Source organism: Peromyscus maniculatus, chromosome X, assembly GCF_049852395.1.
Source record: "Peromyscus maniculatus bairdii isolate BWxNUB_F1_BW_parent chromosome X, HU_Pman_BW_mat_3.1, whole genome shotgun sequence".
NCBI classification, from domain to species: Eukaryota; Metazoa; Chordata; class Mammalia; order Rodentia; family Cricetidae; genus Peromyscus; species Peromyscus maniculatus.
In genome coordinates, this window is record NC_134875.1 from 103,813,584 (window position 1) to 103,830,429 (window position 16,846).

The 16,846-nt window shown below is 37.5% G+C and overlaps 1 pseudogene; it reads right to left on the minus strand.

Annotated features, from left to right (window-relative positions):
* Positions 1-6,063: 6,063 nt before the first annotated feature.
* On the minus strand, positions 6,064-6,199 carry LOC102906380 (small nuclear ribonucleoprotein F pseudogene; annotated as a pseudogene).
* Between the last annotated feature and the right edge of the window lie 10,647 nt (positions 6,200-16,846).

Sequence of the window (16,846 nt, forward strand, 5' to 3'; positions counted from 1 at the left end):
GTGGGTGATGTGAAAACCTAGTGCAGAGGAAATTTCCTGGAATCTAAAATGGTTATTCTAGTAATGGGATGATACAGAACCTGAACCAGCCGTCTTCTGTAATAAGGCGAGGCTTTCAGTGGTAGAAGAGGGACATCAACTCAATCATAAAACCTTTTACCTGCAATTTGTCCTGCCTACAAAATGTGCTGGATAATATTGGCTCAGAGCTTGTAGAAGTGGCCAACCAATGACAGTTCTAACTTGATGCCCAAGCCATGACCAACATTGCCTGGATGGCAGGAGACTTGGTATAGAAAAAAAATGATCAATAGATAGATAGGTCAATGAAATGATTCCTAATGATGTTCTACTATACTCATAAATTGGTGCCTATCCCAACCATCATCAAAGGGGCTTCATCCAGCAACTGATGGAAGTAGATACAGAGACTTATAGCAAAATATTACGCAGAACTTAGGGAATCCGGTGAAAGAGAAAGAGGAAGGTTCATAGGTGTCTGAACATGGTCAAAAGAATGATGCGTGGTGAACTATGTCTTAAGGAACTTGTGAGAGAATCAAGGAAAAAAGGCAGATGGCCTTTTACCTCATGTGCATTTTGTTCCCTGGATTGTTCCTGGATGTGATTTCGTGGTTCCTGTGACGAACATTTACTTTTAATTTGTAAGATTTATATGTCCAAGCCTACGAGAGAGAGAGAGAGAGAGAGAGAGAGAGAGAGAGAGAGAGAGAGAGAGAGAGAGAGAGAGATGCCCATCAGGTCATAAGCTAGCCCCAAGGCTGTGCCCCAGGGGCTGGTATCTCAAGGTCATAGGTGGAACAGGTATCCACTACAAAGATATGCTTATTTTTGTTAGATGTCAGAACATAGCTTTTTACAGAACCCAATCTCGTCAGTGTACCCTGATTCTGAATGTGGCCTTCTGCCTTGCTTTCATGCTTACCCTGATATAATCTATACTACGTGCCAGGCAATCATGTTTAAACTAGTCTGTCCTGAGATAGTGCTGGGAAAGGGCTGCTCAGTATATATTTAGCATATGCTTACTGACATTTATTTACATGTTTTTCTGATCATGTTTTTCTCTACTCAAGCAACATTCCTTCCATCATTGCTTTCTTTGTTTCATTCATGTATAAAAGAACACTGAAACCGAAGTAAAGATGTCTACAGCATTAGAATGTAGTCTGCCCCATTCTATCAGGTCCGTAGATCCCAGGTCCAGCAGACAAAATCTGCATAGGTCCGGCTGAAAAGTCAGCAGTAGGAGGCAGAGTGGTTGAGACAACAGGAGAACACAGCCTCCAGAGTCAACTAAGCAGGGTTCATAGCCTCTGTGAGGCTGAATCAGCAATCACAGAGCCTGCATGTGTCTGTATTAGGTCCTCTGCATATATGTTATAGTTGTGTGACTTGGTGTTCTTGTGGGGTGTCTAACAGTATGAGTGGGGAGTGTCTCTGACTCTTCTGCTCTTGGGACACTTTTCCTCCTACTGTATTGCCTAGGCCAGCCTTGATATAAATGGCAGTGCCTAGTCTTATTGTCACTTGTTATACCATGTTTGGTTGATATCCCTTGGAGGCCTGCTCTTTTCTGAAGGGAAATGGAGGAAGAGTAGATCTGGGAGAGAGGGGAGGTGAGAAGGGGAACTGGGAGGAGTGAAGGGAGGGAAAACTATGATGAGGATGAGAAAGGAATTTTTTAAAAAGCACTATTACTTAAATGAGACTCCTTTTTCAAGTGATTCTAGGTTGTTGTTGAAAACTAGGACAATCAGTACTTGTACAAAAAAGACTTGGGCCTGGAGAGAGTTCTGGGTGGTTAAGGGTACATTCTGCTCTTACAGAAGGCTTAAGTTTAGTTCCCAGCACTCGCATATGGTAGCTCACAACTACCTGTAATGCCTGCTGCTGGGAATCCAGTGCCCTCTTCTGGTTATCATAAGCATTTTACTCATCATACACATATGCCCGCACAGACATAAAATTGAAAATAAAATATAAATTAAAAAAGATAGAATCCTTTAATATATAATATATTCATAGTCATTGATATGGTAAAAGGTGCAATCACAATAGATATTTAATTTATGGAAAATAAAGTGTAATATAGATACTACAGAAGACGTTGAAATCAAGGATTTCTGTATTTAGCTTAATATACTAAAAGTACAACAAATTAAACTCAAAAAATCAAACTGCAATGAGTTAATTATACATGTCATCCAATAAACAGAAATGATAAAATCAAAAACAGTAAAATTTGGCTGTTGAAAAATTCCAACGTTGATAAATACCTAAGCCAAAAGTTCAGAAGAGGATATAAAATAATGAACACCAAAGCTTAGAAAGGGATATTACTATAGGTTCTGTACACTTGTAAAGATTGCAGCAATATATGTTACACAATGTTTTTTAATTCAAATAATATAAGCCTTTTTAAGTGGAACTGAATATGAATTAATAGAAAATCAGTAACTTTAACTAATAAACAACACAATGAGTTTGTAATTTAAAATATACTTTAGAGGTCCATTGCATCTTACCAGTAAATCATCTCCAAATACACAAGTAGCAAATGAAATTACTACAACACTATATAAAATGACCAAGAAATAATTACAATTTCTAAAGTTTTTACAAAACTAAAATAATCTCATATCAAAATCTGCAAGGACACTATAATATGATAGTCAAAACCAAAACTTACTAGTGAGCAAAGGCACAAAACAACCTAACAAAAATTAATTAGAAGCATGTTATTTATTTTTTTTGGTGTCTAAAATTTATGATTAAAGATACTAGAACTCCTTGATACCCTCAAATTCCATATCCTTATATATGATTTCATATAAAAGTCTTGCATGTCTATCGGTGTCATCCTTGTTTAGCCCATTTTTAAGCAGTCATGATGGTGAGACTTTATGGGTAAAGTTTCTGACATTACTAGGAGAAACAATCTCACAGCAAACTCTCTATTCCTCTGGCTCTTGTCAGATATCGGCCAAGCTGCCCCTCCTGATTAATACTGGGAGAACTGAGAAGCCAGGGTCTTGGAGCAGCCAAGTACTTGAATGCAATTTGTATGACAAGGCTTATTTTTATCATCACATCCATTTAATAGCAGTTACAAGTTTACAGTTCAGTAGAGAAACATGCTCAGCATGTTCAAAGTTACATAAAGCACAGAAATGTCATTTGTCTCCAGAAAAATATCTGAGGTATGGAAATACCATTTGCCTTACTTACTATCTTCTAGAAATTTAGGAAGGTGGCAGGCATTTCTTTGTTCTTTTTCACAATCGTTGGCATTCCAATTTCTCTTCTTGAGAATTATCAACATCAGATGATCTCATGCCCATGTCACAACTTCATTATATACTCAGATAAATTTAATTAAAACTCCAACAGTTCTTAGAATCTTTATCCCTCCTCTCCTGAAATAATCCCTCAGGTGCAGTCTTTTGTAGAAATATCTTTTGGAACTGGGCTCAACAACTTTGATTTTGATTGCAATTTCCTGTAGTGGCCTACATCTGTTGCAAGAACCTTACTTGATAAAGGGCAACTACACTATTTATGAGTATAAGGACAAATGTCGAGATTATTGTTAGAGATTTAGTAAATTCAGGTTTAGTAAAGTAGTGACTGTAGGTGCTACTCCAATATCCATGACTTCACTGTCACTGAGTAGTTGGCTAGGGTTTCCATATCAGGCATATTTTCCTTCTTTTTGAGTGAGTATTATGTTCAGTTGGAGAGCTGTTAGTTACCTCCAACACATGTATACAATGACTGCACCCTTAGGGTTATTATACTATGCTGATTGTTGATGTCATTCATAGACATCATAGCTAGGTAGGACTATTGGTTGCCTTACTCATTTGGGAGCCTGTAGCTGGAGAGAAACTCTCTGCCAAGCCCTGCCAGTCCCAGAGCCCACTTATAAAATAAACACACAGACTCTTATATTATTTAAACTGTTTGGCCTAATGGCTCAGGCTTCTAGCTATCTAGTCTTACATCTTAAATTAACCCATTTCTATTAATCTATACTTTGCCACATAGTTCGTGGCTTACCAGTATCTTACATCTTCCTTTTCCTGGCAGCGGCTGGCCATGTCCCCCTCTGACTTCCTATTCTCTCAGTTCTCCTCTCTGTTAGTCCCACCTATACTTCCTGCCTGGCTACTGGACAATCAGTGTTTTATATATCAATCAATCATCCACAGCAGAAGCCTGCATGGCACCTTCTGGTATCATGAAAAGCTACTCCTCAGGGAGTAGGCATTCATATCAGTTCTAGCTTAGGGGTCTCTGGGTCCTGTTTCTGAAGTTTATGGTATCTTCAGTAATAAGGTCTTACCTTCCACCTTTAGGTGGTAACCAAGGACAACCACAATATGTTGTATATTTGGGGGAGTGGGGACTTTTGTAAAACCCTGGCCATCAACTCAAAAAAGAAAATTTCCTGTCTAGTATTGTAGTATTTATTAGGTGATCTTTGGCTCTTAATGAAAAAGGAGATCATGAATTTGAAACAGAGAAAGAAAGAGTTTATGAGATGGTTTTGAAGAAGGAAATTGAAGGGAGAAATGTTATATTTTAGTCTCAAAATAAGAGAAAGATATTAAATATAAGTCTTGCAATTTTTTGACACAATATTCCTACTGTCCTACTGTTTTTCATGTAGCATATCTTCAAAATATTTTCATGTAAGCCTATATAGTCATCTTATACATTATAATTTTGCTAAATTTACTGTTATATATTTATTGCCCTCACTTTTACAGTATTAGAAACAATTGTATAATGTATATTTTTAATTATATTCTCATTCTCTCTCTCTCTCTCTCTCTCTCTCTCTCTCTCTCTGTGTGTGTGTGTGTGTGTGTGTGTGTGTGTGTGTGTGTGTGTGTGTGTGTGTGTGACTGAGGACAACTTGAAGGAGTTGGTTTCCTCTTTCCTCTATGTGGAGTTCAGGGATCATTCACAACTTACCAGATTTGGAAAGAATCACCTTTACCCATTGAGCCATCTTCATGGAGCTGTAATAAGTATTCTTATGAGCGTTTTTTTTTGTGAGTCTCAGAAAATATGCCTTTTGATTAAGTCACTTGGAGGAAGAAATATTGTGTAAACTAGAATTAAACTATAATTTTTAAAATAATTTTACCTTCTTTATGTTTTATCACTTCTATATCTGAGTCTTTGTCAAACTGTAAGATACTTTCACATCTTGCCAACTCTTCAAGTTATATCCTTAATTCTTATAGTACTCAGGACCACCAGGCCAAGGTTTGCATCACCCACAGTAAACTGAATCCTCTCACATCAATCATCAGTCAAGGTAATGTCCCCTGGGTTTGCCCACATGCCTACCTCCTCAGGGGGTTTTATTGATTAAGATACTTTGCTCCAAAATAACTCTAGTTTGTGTTAAGTTAACACAAAACTCTAAAACAGAGGAGGTCCATTTCTAGCAATTAGCTAAACCATTGTTCCAGGAGTATTTGTTGGAAAGAGAAAATAAATATTAAAAAGTTAAACCTTAGTTTATATGGAAACTTTATATTCAATGGTAGTTTAATCATTTAACTTAAAAACTATATTTGAGGCCGGGCGGTGGTGGCGCACGCCTTTAATCCCAGCACTAGGGAGGCAGAGCCAGGCGGATCTCTGTGAGTTCGAGGCCAGCCTGGGCTACCAAGTGAGCTCCAGGAAAGGCACAAAGCTACGCAGAGAAACCCTGTCTCAAAAACAAACAAACAAACAAACAAACAAAAAAAAACTATATTTGAATTTTTGAGACAACAAATTTCTACACAGAGAACTGTGTAGAAATATATGTACATACACACATGTGCACACACAAACACATACACACATACACACACACACACACACCCCTAACAAAAGGTGTTATTCTCTAATTTCCCCTTTCTTTCTCTTTTTCTTCAATGCCTGTGATATAAAGGTTATTATCACATCCTATTAAGTCTCATATTAAAACTTCAACCAGATGTTCAGACAATGCCCCATTTGTATATTTTTCTGTATTTACATCTTCATGTTCATGTAGCCATCTACAGATAGCGGGTAGCCTTTACACTCCATTCCTTTGTTATATTTCACCATTGCTAGCTTTCCTGTCAAAACATTGAAAAAAAGGTTTCGGATTAAGAGTTAAACTCATTGTAAACACTCATGAATGCTGCAAGTCATAAGCCACTTACCCCATCTTTGCTGCTCCCTCATGACTAGAGTAGTTGCTAATAAACATTTTTAAGATACAAAAATATAACTTTACCTCTGACACTACCTCTTTTTGATAATCTTCAGGGATTTCTTAGTACTCTCTTAAGGTCTTAATGCTATGAATTGATACCATGTGCATGTCAATTCGGTTTTTTTGTTTTGTTTTGTTTTGTTTTGTTTTGTTTTGTTTTGTTGATTTTTCAAGACAGGGTTTCTCTGAGTAACAGCCCTGGGTGCCTTGGAACTCACTCTGTAGACCAGGCTGACCTCAAACTCACAGAGATATGCCTGTCTCTACCTCCCAAGTGCTGGTCCATGGAGATTCTTATACAAGAAAACATTTAATTATGACTGGCTTACAGTTCAGAGGTTTAGTCCATTATCATCATGGCAGGAAGTATGGCAGCACCCAGGCAGATGTACTGCTGGAGAGGTAGCTGAGAATTCTACATCTGGATCTGTAGGAAGCAGGAAGAGAGAGAACCACTGATCCTGGCTTGTGCTCCTGAAATTTCAAAGCCCAATCCCAGTAACACACTTCTTCCAACAAGTTCACATCTACTCCAACAAGATTGCACCTTCAATAATGCCACCCTCTATGAGTCTATGGGGTCTATTTTCATTCAAACATTCACAGGTACTAATATTTTCCAATCAGTTTGTTGTTGTTGTTGTTGTTTTGTGGTTTTTTTTCTGTTTTTTCTTTCTTTCTTTGTTTTCTGAGACAATGTCTCTCCATATAATACTGGCTATCCTGGAACTCACTGTGTATACCAGGCCTCAGCATCAGGACTTTATATGATACTGTCTTTAGATTTTATATACATAGAGTTCCATTCCACATTATAATGATTTTCTACTATAGTAGAAATAATAAAGTGGATATATATGTAATATATATATAGTATTATACACACATGCATATGTAGGCTTAGTCTTCAAATAACTTTCTTATATTCTGTTCAAGCATGAGACACCAAACATAGACTTTATTTCTCCTTTAAATATGATGATTATTATTTAAATATGTGGCTTATGTCACATATTCTATGATGTCAATGCATTAAAATACAAAATGTAATAGTTCCTTGTGATAGTTAATTTTGTTAACTTGGCACAATCTTCAATAATCAAGGAAGGAGTCCTCTGGCTCTATCTGTGTGAGATTGTCTTTATTATGGTAATTGAAATGGAACAATCAGCCTACCAGGGTGGCACAATTCACCAGCAAGGGATTCTCAACTCCATAGAGAAATAGATTTAGCACAAGTGTATATGCATTAATTCATTGCTTTCTGTTTTAAATGTGGATGTAATGTGATTAGCTGTATTTATGTGTTTCAAGTTCCTGCTGCCTTGATTTTCTTGCAGTGATGGATAATAACATGTAATTGTTAGGAAAACAAGTCCTTTAACTCTTTTTTCAAATTTTTATTGATTCTTTGCAGACTTCACATCAAACATCCGATTCTACCTATCTCCACATCCTACCTACCCCACTACCACCCCCACCCCACCCCACCCCCACATTCTCCCACTGCCCTTGCTACCTCCCCTACAAAACAATATAAAATTCAAAAGAGAAACCAAAAACTAAACAAAGCAAATAGAACAAAACAAAGAAAAACAAAGCAAGTCAAAACTAAAAAACAAAAACAAAAAAAAGGAGAAGAATCTCATCATGGAAGCTGTATTGTGGCCTGGTGTGTCATACAATTCATGCTTTAGTATTATTTTTTATTTATTGCTTTTATTCAATTTTTTTTCATTTTAAATACCAACCAGATTCCCTCTCTCTCCCTTTCTCTCATTTCCCCCACCTCCCTCCTGATTCCACCCCCCATGCAGCGTGGAGTGTAGTGGGTAGCTGTTCCAGCTTTGACCTTAAAGCACCACCCATTGAGGTAACTGCCATGCCTACCTAGGACCTGCCCCTGGGGTGTAGCCGGGACAGGAGCCCTTATGGAGATCTAGACATGCTGGTCCTCTTGGTTCCTAGTGATCCTGGATGCTAGATGGCAGACCGAGTCAGAGTTCTCCAGAGAACCCTGCTGGACTGCACCTCACCTCTTCTGGATCCTATAACCAACCCCTTTACTGGCAGTAAGTTACCCCAAAATAAACCTTTTAATTATGTGGAGTTGCCTTGTTAAATCCCCACATGAGGGGAGGGACTTAGTTCCAGCCCAACTTGGTGTACCAGCCTGTGTTCCTACACTTTAGTATTTTTATCTTCACTTGCAAGTGATCATTGCCTTGAGTCATTGGTCTGATTTGAGCCTCTGGCCTCTGCTACACCACTAGGCTCTCACTGGGGTTCCTCTTCGATATTCTTTTGTCCTGTGTCATAAGGGTCCTGCAGTTTTGTCCCCTTCCCGTGCTCCAGCAATTTATAGATTAGGGGGATGTTAGGGTGGGGCAACTCATAGCTCTGGTTCTAGGCCTGGAGCTGTTGCTTTTGCTAAGTCACAGTCCCAGGTTAGTGACCCGAGGTGGCTCCTGTTGAGTCTGGCCCTGTCAGCAGCATGGCATAGCATGGAGCTCTGGCTCTGTTGTTGGTGTTGCTGTGTCACTGCCTGGGCTTATAGACCGTGGACGTCTTCTGCTTAAATCCTATCCCCGCCGGGGCTGTTTCTGTTGCTGTGTTACAGTCTGTGGCTGGAAACCTTAGGTGCCTCCTGGTTGACTTAAGCCCTACCAGCTGCATGACATAGCGCGGAACTATTTCTGTTGCTGTGGTTTGACCCCAGGCGAGAGAACCCAGGTGAATCCTCGTTGAGTCCTGCCCTGCCAGCCTAATGGCAAGTCAAGGAGCTGTTACTATTGCTGTGTAGTGACCCTAAGCTAGAGACACTGGATGCTCCGAGTTACTCCAGTCCCTCACCAGCCTCATGGCACGGCTCAGAGCTGTTGCTTTTGTAGTAACCAGGATAGCTCCTTGTTGAGCCCTGCCCACAAGAGCAGCTGGTGCTGTTGGGTGTTACATTTCCTGGTTAAGTCTTGCCCCTGCCAAGCACATGTCATAGTGTGAAGTTGTTGCGTCTGTTGTGTCCTGGTCCCCGGCCAGAAACACTGGTCTGCTTCTGGTTGAGTTCTGCCCTGGCCAGCTGTAAGGCATGGTGTGGAAATGTTGCTCTTGTTTTGTTGCAGCCCCAGGCTGGAGACCCACGAGATCTTGAGTGAGTCCTGCCCCTACAAGGAGCTGTGGCTGTTGCTGTGTCAGGGCCTTGGGGCTATAGATCCAGGGCAGCTCCTGGTTGAGTCCTGCCCCTGTCAGGAGCTGTTGCTCTTGAAGGCTAGAGACCCATGGCGACTCCTGCTTTAGGCCTGCTCTTGTCAGCCACATGGCTTGGAGCAGAGCTCTCGCTTTTGTAGACCCTGGGTGGCTCCTGCTTGAGTCCTGCCCCAGTCAGAGCATGGCTTGGTGAGGAGCTCTTTCTGTGTTGTGGCTCCAGGCTAGAGACCCCGTGGCTGCTACTAGTTGAGTTCTGTCCCCACAAGGAGCTCTTGCTTTTGCTGTGTTGTAGCGCTGTATCAGAAACCACAGGCTGCTCCTGGTTGAGTCCTGCCCCGGAAGGACACATGGCACAGAGTAGAGATGTTGCTTTTTGTTGAGTTGCGACTCCAGGCTAGAGACCCAGGGCGGTTCCTCATAAAATCTCCCACCAACCAACCGAATGGCCTAGGAAGAAGGCATTCCTATTGCTGTGTTACAACCCTGGACTAGAGAGTATTGCTGTGTTGTGACCCTAAGCTAGAGACACTGGATGCTCCGGGTTAATCCAGTCCTTTACTAGCCTCATGGTACGGCTCAGAGCTGTTGCTCCTGGTTGATATCTGTCCCTGTAGTACACGTGACATGGAGCAGAACTGTTGGTTTTGTTGAGTTCTAGGCCATGGCTAAAGACCATGGGATGGTCCTGGTTGAGTCTCCACCCCCACCCCCTCACCCCCATCCCTAGCAGCATGGGAAGAGCTGTTGCTCTTTCAGCCAGGGTCAAGAGACCCAGGGTACCTCCTGGTTGAGTCTTACCCATGCCAACCCCATGGCATGGTGAAGAGTGGTTGCGGTGGGTGGTGCTCTCACCCTTTGACTCTTAAACTTCCTTTGTAAAAATATTTTACCACTAGAACATAAAGAGGAATTATGATATTACTTATAGTGTATTTATGGCTTGAGCATTTAAACCTACATCTCCAACAATGATTATACCCATCAAGAAAAATAAGTTTTACACAACTAAATAATATTTGTTCCTTAATACATTTTTGTCAATATTTTGTGTCATCTGTCATGATTACTGTAGTTCATTTACTTTCATTCTTTTATAGTGTTTAAGTGTCATGATACTAGATTTGTCTATCAAGTTGTGTACCTTTATTTTATTTATATTATTTATTTATTTATATTGTACTTAATTTATAGCTACATCATCACCGCCATACATGTGTGTGTGTGTTAATATGATGGCAATATCGTGGCATTTGGGGCCATATGTATTTCCAAATAGATTCTGGAAACATCTTCTCATGCCCCATTATAAACTGAAATATTTTCTATGGAATGAGCAATTATCATATAGATACATTAATATAATAATAATAATAATAATAAATAATTAGAGAAGTATACAATTTGAGTTAAATTCAATGCAGTCAAAGATAATAATCAACAACAGTTAAGTAAGTAATGAAGTGTTCTTTGTGTTAATAGTATTGTATTTTAAAAACAGTGTGTGGTGGCCTTGGCAGGTGGAGCCAAGGCACACTGAGGAAAGTCACTCACACCATGCAGGCAGCACCCACATGGAAAGTTTTATTTCCTAAAGGGAAGAAGGAGAAGGACAGAGAGGGAAATAGAGAGGGAGAGGGAGGGAGGGAGGGAGAGAGAGAGAGAGAGAGAGAGAGAGAGAGAGAGAGAGAGAGAGAGAGAGAGAGAGAGAGAGAAAGGAAGTACATATGCCCTTGTGGCAAGAGAGAAGGAAGAGAGAGAGAGAAGGGTGAGGGGCGAGGTGTTTTCTCTTAAATTTAACATAAGATGGTGTCAGGTTGCTGGGCAGGGCCCCAAGGGGTGGGTTTGAAAGCTACCAAATAGTGAATAACTTTATTTTCTGAGCATTCATTTTATAAATGATAAGATTCTACTTTGTTTAAGGTCATAACAAAACAAAAGGCAATGAAGATTTCAAAATTACTACTGAGAAATATACATGTCATCAACACAAAGATAGCCATCATTATAACTTTTAAAATTGTATTGCTTTCTTTTCCTAGTATTTTCACAAATAGCCAAAAAACTGTAATTTCCTACACTGTTATTCCCTCAAATAATTTAAAATTATTTCACTCAAGTTTTCTAGCTTTTCAATAACAATGCAATAATATTTTTGTATTTCTACATATACTGTTTGCTAGCATCATGACAACATAGTTTTGTCCATTTTGGATGCTACAACAAAATATCATACTTGCTGTCATTTATACATGATAGAAATTAATTTCAGTTACATTACATTTAAGATCAAATCACCAGATTTGGTGCCTAATGAAGGCACATGTGCTAACTTAAAGATTTCATTTTCTTTTATGTTCTCAGATAGTATGAAGCACCAGAGACTGTTTATGAGACTCTGAGGCCATGACCTAATTGTATCTCAAAATTTGAATCTAATATTACTTCTATTATGGGGTAAGTGTTTCAACATATGCATAGAAGAAGAGCTCAAGCATTCAGACAACAGGAAATGTAACACATATGGAGCTACCTTGGTCTTTGTAAGGATAGTGAGGACTTTGCCTCACCGCTTTGGTTTTTCTCCTTCCTTTCTTCTAACAATTATATGTGTGTGGGTGCATGATTGTGTGTATGCATGTGAGCGTGTGTGTGTGTGTGTGTGTGTGTGTGTGTGTGTGTGTGTGTGTGTGTTTGAGGTTCTCTTAGAATTCTTTGTAGAACTTCTGGATACTCCTGATCTGAACTGCAGATTAAAAAATTAGGGAATTATGAATATCTGTAGCAATCATCTTATCACTTTCTTTCACTGAATTTGTAGCATGTAAATATTAAGAATTTATAAATTGAAATTAAACCATTTAATTTCTTAAATAATGTATACATTATTTTAATTAATTAAGGTAATGAAAAGAGATTACATAATGACCCTGTGTATTTTTGTTGTCTTAGTATCTGAAGATTTCACTGAGGAAGGAAATTTTTGCTCACAATCCTGGTTTCATAGGTAGACTTTTTTCTTCCTTGTTTGAAATTATAAGGCAACTTTTTCTTGCTATTGATTGGACACTGTTATCATTATCATGTCTCTTAAGAATCCACCTGGCCGGGCGGTGGTGGCGCACGCCTTTAATCCCAGCACTCGGGAGGCAGAGGCAGGCGGATCTCTGTGAGTTCGAGGCCAGCCTGGTCTACCAAGTGAGTTCCAGGAAAGGCGCAAAGCTACACAAAGAAACCCTGTCTCGAAAAACCAAAAAAAAAAAAAAAAAAAAAAAAGAATCCACCTGAAATTAATTGACTGTGGTAACCTAGCTATAGAATTAATACTGTGTGTGTATGCATGCACACTCGTGAGCACACATTTATGTGTGTCTCTGTGTGTGCATTACACATTATGCTGTGATTAATATGACTACCTGATGACAGAAGGTGCTCAGGCTCATAGCAATGAGTGACTAATCTCACAAAACCAGAGTTGCTAAGTTAACTAGCAACTGAGATGGCTGTTTTTTTTCTATCTTCCTTTCTTTGTTTTTCCTTTCCCTTTCATGCAGTGAGCTTATGTAATAATTATTATCACAATTAAAGCAAGAAAATAAATGAATACCCAAATTGCATAAATAATAGAAATCATAAAGACAAAAAAATCTGACATATCTTTGTTTTCATTATAAAACTGAAATGGTTTTATAATGAAAATAGAAATATAACAACACTATATGAAGGAAGGATCAAACTTGACAAAGTTAAATCAGATGAGAATTATTAATCTTATTTTTGGTAACTATGGTAAATTGTCTTAATTTTATTATTCTTGGTCATTTATGTATACATTCTAAGTAAGATAATAATATCCATGCCCTCTATAATAGAATATGTAGATTTTTTTCTGTAAAAGAAATATAATTCCTCAACTGACTGATTTCAATCTTGGCCATATAACAAATTTTACTGAGATAGGTAAATGTTAATTAATATAACCATTCCCAAGTAAAGGTTAAGAATTACTGGTGATTATTATTAGCAATTATGCCCATTGTACCTCTGAATAAGATAAATATAAAGCCTTTTCTCTCAGTTTAGTTCCTAGGATAGTGAAGATGTTGGAGTATGGATACATCTATAATCAACATATAAATGGTTCTCAGGTAGTGAAACCAATTTAGAGATGAATTATTATAGACTTAATTGAGATATTTTCATAAACCTATTTGCTCCAAAAGAATAAGTTATTTCCATATTAAGCTGTGCTTAGATCACTGTTTCCTGCAATTCAACTACTCCTTTCTCATTATGTAATTGCTCTTATGTGTCTTCACAGTAATTTAATCATTAAAGTCATCACATCTTTTAAAATAAGGCTTTACACTAGTCCAAAAAAAATCTAATCTTTAACAGCCATCATATTCCAAGGAATTTGCATAGTCCAATTTACTCCTCATTATATTCTAGCATCCACATTTAACTTACAAAAATTCCAAAAACATTTTTTTCAGGATAGTTACATGTGCTCCTGGAATATACTGTGTCTTAAACAGATTACATCACCAAAGTTAGTTGTGCTAGTCAAATGTTTTGTCAACTTGACACAAACTAGAATCATTTACTGAGAGCAAACGTCATTTGAGAAAATACCTGTATCTGATTAGTCAGTAGTCAAGTCTATTGAGCATTTTCTTGATTAATGGTTGGTGTGGCATGGCCCAGAATACCGTGGGCAGAGTCAGCCTTGAGCAGATGGTCCTAGGTAATATAAGAAAGTCTGAGCAAGCCATGTGGTCCAAGCCAGTATGCAGCATTTCGCCATCGCCTCTGCCTCTGTTCCTGCCTCCAGACTCCAGATTAGTACCTTGAATTCCTGCCTGACTTCCCCAGTGATGGAGTGTGACCTAAGAGTTGTAAGCTGAAATAAACTCTTTATTCCCTGAGTTGGCATTGGTCATGCTGTTATTAAAATAGAAACAATAGAAGGGATATATACATGATATATTTGTGCAAGAATAAGAGAAATTTGGTCATTGTGTTACTTAAATGTCTTTCACTATGAAAAAACACCTGAAAAAGTCAGCTTACAAATGTTTTGTGCTGGCTCTTGCTTTTAGAGGTTTCATTTCACAGTTACTTAGGCCTGTAGCAAGAAGGATAAGTGAGCAAAGCTTCTTACCTTGTACTGACTCAAAATAAAATTATATATACATATAAATATACATATACATACATTTACATGACAATCTTAACCTCCCCCAGTGATGCCACCACCTTCTAAGAGCACCACAGACTGGAAACTAAGCCTTTCCTTGTAAGTTTCTAGAAAATATCTAGATTCAAATTATGACATTTATGTTACTCAATCCCATCAGTACACAGATTTGGATGTAGCTCCCAATCTAGAAATTAAGAATCTTACAAACTTCAGGTTTTATGCTGAGACACTTTGCGGGTTGGGGTGGGGGAGCTGGGGGTTGGGTAGGACAGCAGAATCTATGGCTGATATGTAAAATTAAATTAATTATAAAATAGAAATATTAAAAAAAACTTCAGGTTTTACTACTATTCAGAACAAATTTTGTGTATATACATTGTAGTATCAATATATCTATCTGAAACCTATGTGTATCTATATGTTTACTTCTTTCTCTGTCTACCTCTATATCTTCAGTGAATGCCTGCTAATTGTAGTTGCTTGTTAATGGGTAGGTTCCATTTTTCTTTGTTTTGGGTTTTAAAAATATATTGTTTCTATTATTTTTCCAAAATTCTATGTTTTGCTACTAGAATGTTGATATTTGTAGTATGGTGTTATATGTCTCAACAAGCCTGCATCACTAAAGACTGTAAAATTTACTTTTATGATTGATGTGCTGATTATAATCTAATAATGTTACAAAACTGTTCATTTCATAAAATATGAGTTCTTTAATGGTAAGGGCAAAACCCTGTTTATTTCCAAATTCCATTATAATGACATATGGCATATACTAATTACTGAGAAATCAATGTAGAAGTAGTCAATAGAGGATGAAAGTAGAATTCTAAAGTCAAGTTCTATGAGTTTGAATAGGACAGTTTTAGGCTCTATGTTTAAATCAGTTACTCTGATTTAAATGCTGCTAACTTGCTGCATGATGACGTACCATTTCTTTTAAAAGCATTCTATACTATCAGGCTGTTTGTTTGAAGAAAGCTTCTTGTGTAGAATTATTATTTCATTCTTCAGATTGTTCCTGTTCAGGCCAAGTCATTTTCTAGAACTTTCTCAACTGAAATCATAATTTATAATGGCACTTATTAACAAAATTTCATCTGCAAAAAGAATTGTACATTCTTTTCAGATTCCTTAAATGACAACCCCAGTATGAACTATTTAAGTAATTAAAAACATTAAGAATAAGCCAATGAGTATAGGTAGCCATAGTAGATATGAAGTTGAGTTCAGAACTTCTAAAAAACAAGAACTTTCAAAGAACTGCAGACAATGTACTAATTTTAGCAGGAAGATTAGCATAAAAATACATAGTTAAGAAGAATGATGGCTCCTATTTCTTATTTTGTAAAGATGATATTCACATAACATTCCTGTCATTAATTGGCAAATTTAGTGAAGGCAACAAAATTGTCCAATTAGCCAAAAGTATTTGTATCAAACAATAGATATTCCAAATAAATTTCCTGAAGGTAATTTTCTCTGGCTAATTCTTTGAGCATTAAGCAATTGAAAAGCAATACCTTTGTGGCTCATAATTATAGACATAATAGTAAAAAGATGTCAGCAGCTATTTCAATTATGTTAATACCTCTTTTGATAATGTAATTCATCTTGCTTGATGAAGTGGACATTATTATATGGTCCAACTCATATCATTTTTGTTCCTTCCTAGTTTAATGACATTTTCCTTCTGTCTTATTGTATCAGTCCCTTTCATATAGTTCCATATTTTGGGGTTTGTAGGCTGTGTTTGAGAAATATCTTTAGATAAGAATTTTCAACAACTTTATGATAGTATTTTATCATAGTTTAACATATAAGTATATTTATTTTATGTGGAAAATGGAAATTTGTTAAAAATAATTTCTAGTTTTCTTAACAAAAACCAAGCAGAACTAGTTATTGAATAATATTAATTAATATAATATAAAATTAAAATTGTTTCTCTAGTAGACAACCTAAGTCTTGTTATTTGATGACAGCTGAAGGTGTATTTTATGTGCCTAATGTGTACATGACATAATTACTGAACTATAAACTTTAGAAACCCCAAAATTTTGAAGGGGGTTCTTAGTAGACAGACTTGTTTGAACATTATTTCATGTGGAGATATTATCTTTGTGCTGAGTAATCTTCCCTCTGTCTCA